This window comes from Squalius cephalus, assembly GCF_949319135.1.
Source record: "Squalius cephalus genome assembly, chromosome: 10".
NCBI lineage: Eukaryota > Metazoa > Chordata > Actinopteri > Cypriniformes > Leuciscidae > Squalius > Squalius cephalus.
This window is the reverse complement of record NC_137131.1, coordinates 28,426,322-28,437,997: the sequence shown is the minus strand read 5'-3', so window position 1 is coordinate 28,437,997 and position 11,676 is coordinate 28,426,322. Positions and strand designations below refer to the sequence as shown.

At 38.7% G+C, this 11,676-nt stretch overlaps 1 long non-coding RNA gene across 1 annotated transcript; it reads left to right on the top strand.

Moving 5' to 3' along the window:
- The first annotated feature begins 750 nt into the window (after positions 1-750).
- LOC307165210 lies at positions 751-2,758 on the top strand. Its single transcript, XR_013822443.1, has 4 exons — positions 751-894; positions 1,688-1,735; positions 2,056-2,107; positions 2,714-2,758. It is a non-coding gene; the product is annotated as an uncharacterized lncRNA (long non-coding RNA).
- Positions 2,759-11,676: the final 8,918 nt, after the last annotated feature.

The window sequence follows — 11,676 nt, the reverse complement described above, 5'->3', positions numbered from 1 at the left end:
CGCAATCAGTGACTGGATGGACTACCGTGAGGGGTGGAGGTCAGCTCCATCTTTAAAATATAGATGAAGAATTGGCGTTGTAGGGCTCACAATCTGTAACGTGTTCATAGTTTATTTTAAAATACAATTTGAATCGACAAGACACTTGTTTTCTGTGTTGGATTATTTATATGTATACAGTATATGTATTATATGTATATGATCCATTTCTTATATGTGTGTGTATATATATGTATATACACACACACACACACACACACACTGTGATATTGCCATCCATGAATGAATCGACAGAGATAAACACACGCATATTATTGATTAATTCATGTTTATTCATTGATGGCACTATCACAAGCAAATAAATTACTTTTTCCTTACCAAAAATCAACCTCTGTCATTGTTCACAGGTTTGTGTGTGTGCGAGCAACTGACCGACGACTCTGAATTGTGAGCACGAACGACGTAAAAACGCAGACGAAAGCGGAAAGAAGAACTAAAAACATTGCTCAGTTGGTGCAGTCAGTGGAACGGGCTCTTTAAATTTTCGCGCTGATGTGACCGTGCATGTTACGTGACAATACCAACATGGCGCATGTAGTACGTCCGGACTCCATTCATACTACCCGTATTCATACTATATAGAACGTACTTTTTTAACGGTCGCGAAGTACGTTCTAATTTAAATGTAGTACCTACTCACAAAGTATGCGATTTCGGACGCAGCCTAAGTTTATGTAAATGCTGCGTGACTTTTACGTGTTTTAATGGGCGCTCGCGCTGAACATTCGAGCCGCATTTGAACTGGAGCGGAGGCCGTTACCATGGAAACGGGACGACAGCTCAACTGACACAAGCAGTAACTCCGTCTCTCACTGTTGTTTTCACTACTTTCAGGTAAGTTTAGTCCCCAAACTTACACAAATAGTACATACAAATGCTTCTGACACATTCTTTCATGTAAATGACACGCTTCCGTTGAATATTTACTTTATAGAAATGATTTAGTGTCTTCAGGAAAAGTCCGCTAGCATCTCATCCGTTAAGTTAGCAGCTAACTGTTACTAGCTAGAGGCAGGTTAACTTGTGCTGTAATTTTGGCTTTTAATCACATTGTTCGTGTACAGTATATGAGAGATTTTGATAGTATTGTAAAGGTTTTGTTGACAATTTCCAAATGTGTGAATGAAAGTAAACTAATTTATTTAACTTAAAAATATTCACTGGACGGTTAATTCATTGATTTCACGTGACGTCACATGACTCACACATTATAGGAACGCCCACCTGGAGGGCAAATGAAAGGAGTGCTATAATGCCATTTGTGCCTAGTATTACATGAATATACAATACAGTAGCCTAGTTTGAACCAGTTTAAGATTCCTATTAATTCATTTTATACTCGTATGGCCAACTCTCTCATTATTAATAAATGGTAACACTTTATAATAAGGTTTCATTTTGTTAGCTTTAGTTAACATGAACCAACAATTAGTGAACAATTACTTCTACAGCATTTATTAATCTTAAAGTTAAGATCAACATTAAATACTGTATTTGAAATGTTGTTTGTCCTCTCTCTTTTCAGTATTTATTGCAATCTAATCCTGATTGCAGAATTGAGCTCCAACCCCAGTTAAGCAGACCTGAACCAGTTGATCGAGGTCTTCAGGATCAGCAGACACTACAGACAGGCTGGAGCTAAACTCCTCCATGACCAGGACTGGACACCACTGCTGTAAGTGATCGATCTAGTCATGTTCCGAACATTTTGCAGGGGACCTCAGCTCTGGCCCTTGAGGACTTTAGCACCAGCCCTGGTCCAGCACGCCTGGACAAGCTAATCAAGCTCTTTTGGTTAAAATAGCAAGTGAGATTGATCAGGTCTGAACATAAACTGCAAGACAGTGCACTTCGAGGACCAGAGATTAACTATTAATTAGTCAATAATCACTGATGAAAAAAGAATCATTTTTATTTGTATAGATTTATGTAATATTTGACTAATATCCAGTTGTCTTCTCTCTTTTTTCCTTAATTGTGATGTGTCTCAAACAGCTAAATAATAAACCCAAAAGAGCCACTCAGGCACAGGTCACTCTTTTTCTGTGTAAGTACTCGTTTGACCGTCAGACACATTCCCTCTATTTTTTTTTAATAAAAATAACATATTCAGGCTGCAAGTTAAATCTATCAATGATTTATTGATAAAGACATTAAAAGGTTTGTTCTTCATGTTGTTCCAAACATGTATTATTTACTTTTTTCTGTGGAATGCAAAAGAAGATATTTTGAATTATGTTTAATCTGTTTTGTTCATACAATGAAAATCTCATTGGATCCCATTGACTTTTTGAGTCATTTTTCAAAATATCATCTTCCACAGAAGAAATCATGCAGGTTTGGAATGACATGAGTGTGAGTACAAGTTGACAAAATTATTCTTTACGTTGTGTTGATAATTTTAATAAATTGTTCTCATGCTCTTATTTCATCATGCCCTCAGTTGGTTCACTCTCGGTATGTTTCTCTTTCAACAACACCGCCTAAATTTGTTTTTAATAATAATAAACACCTGTAACTATTTTTCCGGAACTCAAATTATTCTCAGGTTTCTCCAGTCATATATAAATTACACTTGGAACAACCCTTGTTTTTGTTTTTTTGTAAAAAAATTTATGTTAACATTTCAATTGTTGTTTTTTTCTCACTTTAGAGAAAAAACTGACACAAAAAACAGCCAGGCCGCAGCATCCAAAGGGGTTTATCCTGATCCTGTTAAATCATAATGCAAGAGACCGGGATGGTGGAAGGAGCAGAAGAACCAGAAGACTTGAGGACTCTGAAGACAAAAGACTCAAAATCTATTTAAAATAAATGCTGCTCTTTTGACAGTTCTGTTCAAACGTTCCTGATTTTTTTTCCACGATTTACATGCTGACGACTGGATGCTGGCTACTGTAATAAATTATTAACATAATTTTTTAACATCCCAGGAATAATTACTTTGTAAAATAGATTAAAACAGAAAACAGTTATTTTAAGTTGCAACAATATTTCAGAATATTGCTCTTTTTAATGTATTTATTAAATAAATGCAGCTTTGATGAGATGAAGGGATTTCTTTCAAAAGTATTTAAAAAAAATTACTGACCCCAAACTTTTGAATGGTAATGTATTGTGTGTGTATATATATATATATATATATATATATATATATATATATATTTTTTTTTTTTTTTTACATGACTGAATAAATGAAATTATTTGAAACATATAACTTATAATGTACTACTTCAACTTTCAACAAGTGCAATTATTTTGCATGTATAGTGGCAAATGCAAAGTACAACCAAACTAATCTTGTTGTTTGTTAAGGCCACAGGTATATTACAATACATCTTTGCATTGTCCACAGTATGCCCACACGTTTCCCAGTGTACCCACAGTATGCCCACACTTTTTACAGTGTTCCCACAGTATGCCCACACTTAACCCAATGTACCCACAGTATACCCACACTTTGCCCACAGCGTGGGCTTGCTGTGGGCCCACAACTGGTCCCAATGGGGGCCCACTCTACATAGTGTGGGCCAGCCCACAGTCAGCCCACACTTTGGGCTGTCCCGATGGGGCCCTACCTGGGCCCTATAGTGTGGGGCCCACATGTGCCCCGCATTTTACGCTGGTATCTGGGCCCACAGTGGGCTGCCCACAGTAGTCCCACACGGGTCCCTAAGGGGTTTGCTGTGGGCCCACAACTGGCCCCAATGGGGGCCCACTCTACTTAGTGTGGGCTAGCCCACAGTCAGCCCACACTTTGGCCTGTCCCGATGGGGCCCCACCTGGGCCCCATAGTGTGGGGCCCACATGTGCCCCGCATTTCACGCCGGTATCTGGGCCCACAGTGGGCTGCCCGCAAGGGCCCCATTCGGGCCCCAAAGGAGCATGTTTGCTGGGATGTTCAGATAGCCATTGTTTGTTTGTTTTTTAAACCATAAACTCTTGCTTTCTCATCTTACTAGGGCTGTAACTATAGACCAAACCTACGATTCGGTTCGTATCACGATTTTTGATTTTAGATTTGAAAAAAATCATGTTTTCGGTGCTGATGCGGTGTGACTCGTTCAACATGTGGGTGGCGCTGCCAACAAAGCATCTAAAAGCTGTCACAAAGAACCGGCAAAAGTAATGATTATTAATATGTCAAATATAGCAAGGAGACATTTTAATTGTTCATTAATAAACAAGTGTTTTCTGTGTCTACTGCAAAGATGAAGTTGACGATGCGTCGCGATCTTCTCAGAACGCGCCAGAGAGAAATGCACATTTCATAAGGAGAAAGCAGTCTGTTTTCTTTCTTTATGAATTGTTCTGTTTAAAAGTAGACATTTAAAGCTTTCTATATATTTCTCAGGTCTGTGAGGCAAGTAGCATAGCCTACCTTACGCTGAGTTTCGGTTCATTTGACAAGATCCAGTTCACTCGCCCGCGCCTCCGTGTCATGATTATCTATTTTCTATATTTAGACTACTTCTTATTTATTAAATCCAGATGAAACATTGATTAAAATTAAGATAAAATTAATACAAAAACGAAATTCACTTTAAAGAAAGGCTTTGTGCTTTCTGTTTGAGGTCTCTGTGAAATTTGTAAAGTCGCTTTTCAGAGCAGTCATGTCCGTAATGGAGAACTGTCACGCCCGTAACATTGTTTTTTTGTTTTGTTTGTTTTTTCACATAAATGCGAACACGAAAAATAAAATAAAAATATTATAATATTTTATGTTCTGTGGAGGCCGATCTTTATTCATCCGGTGGGTATAGGCCTATATCTTTTGGTTTGCACAGTGTAATTTATAGAATTACTGAAAAATATTTTGCCACCTAAAAGTTAAAGATTTTTTGTGTCACGTCACATGTGTATTTCCCTCATATTAAATATAAAACGCATGTGTAGACTGATATTTTTCTAATGTCTTGACTCCTTTCAGACGTTTCAAAATATTGGTATTAAATGCATTTTCTGATAATTTATATTTCGAATTTTGACTGCAAATGTCACGTCCATAACACTGGAATCGCCCAATTTTAAAGGGGGGGTGAAATGCTCATTTTCACTCAATCTCCTGTTAATCTTGAGTACCTATAGAGTAATATTGCATCCTTCATATCTCCAAAAAGTCTTTTGTTTTATTATATTAATCAAAGAAAGATAGGGTGTACCGAGTCTTTCCGGAAAAAACCGAGCGGCTGGGGGCGGGCCGTGTGGGCGAAGCTTAGCTGTGCTAACGCACCGAGCTAGTGACAACACACAGAGACATTATTTGTTCAACAGTTACTCACCGTCCGGTTCCAACGCACGACCGCGAACGTTTATCATTGCGACTGCTCGATCCTTAAGCATTAGACGATCTGGGCTTTGTTTATAAAACAATCATCGTCGAAATGCAGGGAACAAACAGCTACACAACTCCGTTTATGCTCAGGAAAACAAACTCCATCCACGGGTTCCTTAACGCTGGGTTCTTTGGGAATCTGTGCAGGGTTGTCTTGCCCTGGCAACCAAAAACACACTTCTTTGGTGACACTGACTTCCCAAAAGCCGGGCAGGGCGCTTTGATGGCGAACTGCTTTCACTCTCTTGCTCTAGTCTACGAGTGCGCGCGCGGCCGCGATCTTACCGGAGAAGTGCCCTTAGGACCCATATAAGGAAATTCCGCCCTATCTTACGTAAGACAGAGCCATACTCGAAAAAAACTTTCCGAAACTTGTGACAAACCGGAAGGAGTATTTTTGGAACAAAAATACTCCTTCAAACGTACAACTTAGTTTTTGAAACTTTGTCCATGTTTAGCATGGGAATCCAACTCTTTACCAGTGTAAAAAACTCAGTATGCATGAATTAGCATTTCACCCCCCCTTTAACGAATTTATCCTCAACTAGTTTTTGTGGTGTAGGTCTACGTATTTTATTATGTTAACTTAAATAATACTAATAGTAATTTAAAGATGTGGTAGCCCTACATCTTACACATCGTGGAAACAAAATAAGAATGGAAACTAAAATATGGTAGTATCGCGCTACAGCGCACATTCTATCAGCTGCAGTTCTGGCGCCTCAGTCCCAACACTGTAAAACTCGACGTACATTCACATCACACATGCTAATGCAGCGGTAGAGTTACACTCACAGGACACTGTGCACTTAACAAAAGTTCATTATTTGCTCGTGCTTTAAAGCTTTGCCGGGTAAACATTTCTTTGGCATTCTGTTCTGACATGATGCACTTTTTCTAAGCGCGAACTGAATTAGTGCGCGAGCACTGTCAAACAGCGCCAAACTGGATTTTTGTTGGGTCAGACCCATCTGATATCGAAGGGGGGCTGATAACGCGAGATCAACATGGAGCTAAATGGAAAAAATAGCACCAAACAAGCCACTTTGTTGCTGTTTTCATGAATATAAAAGTTGGGTGACCCTCCCCCTAGACTAAAAAAAGTTGGATGACCCTCCCCTCAACAAAGAATAAAAAGACATGACCCTCCCCTATTTTCCTCCGGTGGCCCCTTCCATAAATACCGAACGGTCCCTTAACTAAACTTTTGAATGGTAGTTCATCACAGTTTCCACAAAACTATGAAGCCGCACAACTGTTTTCAATATTGATAATAATCAGAAAGGTTTATTGAGCAGCAAATCAGCATATAATGATTTCTGAAGGATCAAGTGCTGCTGAAAATTCAGCTTTGCAAAGCAGTAACTTCAAAATAGAAAACAGTTCTTATAGTCAATGAACAGACTTTCAAAAACATTACAAAATAAGAATTATTCCAAACTTTTGACGGATACTAAGAAAAGTACAGAAGAGGTACAACTATATGCTCAAATATTACTTAAAATTTACCTGTTGAAGGTGAGGAGATTATCCATCAGTGGCGGGCCAACAATGAAGAAGACCGTGTGGAGAATCTGCTTCAAGGTCTTCACCACGAACGTCGCCAGGGAACTGAACTGGTGCGGGAGAGGAGACAAGCGGGGAATCAAGTCATCAAACGTCGGCTCACTCTTAATAGGCAAGTTCACATGTTGTACAGATATGCATTAGATTTGATGGCGGGAAGTTAGCCAGTCAGGTACGTTAAGTACTTGCTAACATGTTCATATGTAAGGGATAATCCACGGCTAGCCATGCATTAAAGGATTTTAATGCACGACGTAGAGGCGAAGAACCACCGGACGCGAAGCGGATGACGGTTATTTCTTAAGTTTAGGCTCGTCAGTTCTTGCACTCCGTCCGCTTTGGATTGCTTTTATTTGAATGAATTCACATTTATTTAAATTCATTATTAAAAGAGAGAGACAGAGAACTGAAGGAGAAGGAACAGAGAGAGAGAGAGAGATGCGTGCACGAGTTAACGTTACCTGTGTGCGTCGATCTCTTCTTTAAAGTCTAGCAGCTACAGTCCCCTCGTTGCTTAAGCCTACCTAAACGTTTTCATATGCGTCTCTCACTCTGCTTGCAAGTGTATCTGTGTTACTATGGTTACCAATGTAGCGGATTAATTTCGAACTGTAATCAAACTGACTGGAACTACCTGTGCATTAAACGGTTTTACTGCACACCTTCCAGCCAATCAGAATCGAGTATTTAAACAGCCCATGGTATAAGAGGTAATAATCAAACATGTGGTAATACCAACAGCAACGTGCCGTTTTCAAAAATAGTTAGCAATTATAAGCTTGTTAAGAACTTAAAATGAGGTTTAAACGTTCAGTTAAATAAGTATTGACCAACCACAGAAACGTGCACGAAACAACGTGCTCACTACCTAACAGGTGATTTCAATTAACATTACGTAATTTCAAAGTTATTACATAACCGATCACAAACGCAATTAGTATAAAAAATATTTAATTTATAAGCCAATCTTTCCTCACAACTCGTCAGGACACATTCTCCACGCAGCTTCAGTAGTTTTACGTAAACTCACTCAGGAAAAGCTTGACGCATGAACTCTCTGCACGTTTGATATCTTTGACTTTGACCAATAGACGGTTTTCACCTACGTCACGATTTGGTCAGTTACCCGGATGCGCGGCCATATTGGAGGTACTCGGATGTAAACAACAGCATGGATTGCACTGTTTATGTACTACTGAACACATTGTTACACTAATTTCTGATGTCTAAACCACGGGAACAACACATGGAAGCTGCGAAATCATATAGAGAAGGACTTAAAGCAGGAAAGAGCTCAACATTTTGACAAACTTAAGTTAATATGTGGTAAAGATCCGAACGAGCTAGCTTCTCTAACTAGTCCTTACTTCTATTTCGCATCCCGACATTGGCTACGTTCAGATTGTCAGTCCAAAAAAAAGCACATGAAATCCGTTTCAAGCTACATCCATATGTGGTTTAATATCCTATTCAAATCACATATCAGGAAATCCACCAGTCTGAACGCTCTTTCGCGTGGTTTATGTGACTTTCTCACGCCACGTAAAATGTAAACATCAGACATTGTTATAGGGAACATGCTGAAAGTTGCAGCCGAAACAAGGCTGTGTTGTTGCAAAGTGCCGGACAAGCAGAAAATTATTATTTTTGAAAAGTATTTTGAAACCGGCGCGGAAAAAGAGTTGTGCATACAGTACCAGCCTCCTACAGTTCTGCAGCTCGAGACGCAGTAGTCCAGCTACACATCTCCATATTGTAAAATTTTAATAAGAAAACATTTATATTGCAAATGCAAACCCCTCCATCAACGCAACATCATTGCCGTGTTGTCAAAGAGCTGCGTGGACACACAAATCGGACCTGAACAGTTGCAATACAGTGTGGACATCATTTTAGATCATATTCCAATCGGATACAAAGATAATCGGATTGACAGTGTGTATGTACCCATAGTTAACTATTTTACGTCAAAATTTTAGCCATAACGCTTCATTTACACATGTGGCTGATGCTGTACGTGCCTCTCTCAACCACAAACGCCATCTTTCATCAGTTTTTTGCACTCTTCTCTTTAACTTTCGGCAGTCTATAGAACTAGAAATGTTTTTTCTCGGTGCGACCGATGAGTACAGACCAAAACTTGACCATTTTTCAGAAGCAATAATCAGCCAAATTTGCGAGTCCGTTCAGTTCAATGGCACTGTTTACGTTCAGTGCCTCCAAAATGGCCGACTTCCGGATTGATGACGCGTCGTGAAAACCCTCTATTCGGATAAAAAAAATTAAAGTGTCTTTTTTCTTTTTTATGCAGCTTCAGCCATGAGGAATCCCGTCCTGCTGTCGCCAACGGAAGCAGAGGCAGAGAAATACATCAAAGATTTCCTACGCTTGGCCCCAGGGAGGGTGTAATTTATGTTATTAATATTTGTGTATTGTAGTAATATAGAGTGTATTGTTTTATTTGAATAGCCTATGATAATATAGCGTTCTGTTAATGTGGCCTTTTATAATTAATTAAAAATGAATATAAATGATTAATTATAAATATATTGCCTATAATAAATTTATTTCTAAAAACGACAGCAAATGCGTGTTTTATTCTAGGTTCAGGAAAGCGTGGTTACTTCACGTGCACAACAACTTCTATAACTAACAGGTGATTATTATATCTAACCCAATCAACATAACGTAATTTTAAAGATGCGCGGGACCCGGCGGGACTCAATCCCAATGCAGCCCTCTATTGTGGTGTATTCTTTGGTTTTCTCCGATCATTTTTTTACCGGTCCAATCAGCGAACAGAGGGAGTGGCTGAGAACGATGACGTTGAGGTCGTGCGCTAGTTTGAGTATAGGCTTACGTCACGACCAAACGTTAGCGATTGGTTATGGCAGATCCAGAGTGACTCTGGGCAGATCCAATAGAGAGCCTAAGTCCCTCCCCTTCCGGTCGACCACCATGGGACCTTATTTCGGAAAAATATTGTATGGTAGTCAATGGCGAGAGACAACAAATATTTTTATCTCGTTTGAATTGTGCCCTGATTTACACATATGATGTTTGTCAATTTAAAAGATACATTTTAAAGTCAAGAAAGTCGCAGCTTGATGTAAAACTGCTGAGGTATAAGACTGTGAAAATACGTAATTACAAAGACTACAAACCCAGAAGGCGCACATGCGACGTCATACCTTTTCTCTCAATGAATGAAGCTAACTTTACTGAAGCTAACGTCTGTCATGTTTTCTATAGTCTTACATTATAATCGTAACGTTACGCCGTCATGCCTGAGTGTTTTGAGCCAGAATACACACATACGAGCAACGGATCTTGTGACGTACATAGTGCGAGACGAGAGATGTAGTTCATTGAGCGATTTTCACATAAAACTAAACATTACTCTTCTGTTTTATGACAAACTGCGACTTTCTTGACCTTCATAATTACCTTTTAAATTGACAAACATCATATGTGTAGTTCAGGGCACAGTTCAGACGGAATAAAAAGATAAGTTATCTCTCGCCATTGACTTCCATACATATTTTTTCCGAAATAAGGTCCCATGAGCCGGAAGCGGAGGGGCGGGACTTAGGCTCTCTATAGTTTTAAACTTCAACAGAATACCCGCCTACAAGGAAGTTAACGCTTGTCAATGGAGAGAGGCCAGACTCTCTGTACAAATGAAATGTACGAGAGACTGGTAGAACCAGGCTAGGAAAAATAGTCCAACTGAACCGAAAGCCTCGTACCGAACGGTTCATACGAATACGTGCGTTACACCCCTACCTATCACTTACAGTTGTGCTGTACTGATAGGCTAGTCCCTACGTGCCATTTGTCAGAATCAGTCTAATGCTCGCACTTGCTCGTTTGATAGCCTATTGTTGATTTATTATGTACATAAATGACATATGTAGGGTGACTAACCTCTTAAAATTTGTGATTTTTGCTGATGATACTAATATATTCTGTTCAGGGGAAAATCTGAATCAGCTTTTGGAGGTGGTCACATCAGAAATTAATAAGTTAAAAATATGGTTTCACTTAAATAAATTATCATTAAATCTAGATAAAACCAAATTTATGCTGTTTGGTAATCGTAAAACCGATACACAAGTAAAAGTTATGATTAATAATGTTGAAATAGAAAGAGTGTATGAAAATAAATTTTTGGGTGTGATTCTTGATCATAAAATTTGTTGGAAACCACATATCAAATATGTTAGAACAAAAGTAGCACAGAGTATTGGAGTAATAGGGAAAGCAAGGCATGTATTGCGTAAAAAAGCACTTTTTATTTTGTATTGTTCACTTGTGTTGCCTTATTTAAATTATTGTGTTGAATTATGGGGCAACACCTACAAAACCACCTTACAAACATTAAGCACAATACAAAAAAGAGCAATTAGGATAGTAAATAAGGTAGGATATCATGAGCATACTAATTTACTATATTTAAAATTGCACACTCTAAAGTTTAATGATCTCGTTAAATTTAAGACCGCTCAATTAATTTATAAAGCAATAAATAAACAGTTGCCTGGAAACGTACAACAGTTATTTACAGATTGGTTTGGGGGTTATACCTTGAGAGGGGATTTAAATTTGAGTCAACATAGGACTCGGACAAAACTCAGAAGTATGTGTATTTCGATTTGTGGGGTGATTTTGTGGAATGGTCTGAGCAGTTCGATCAAACAAAGTGTTAATATGTT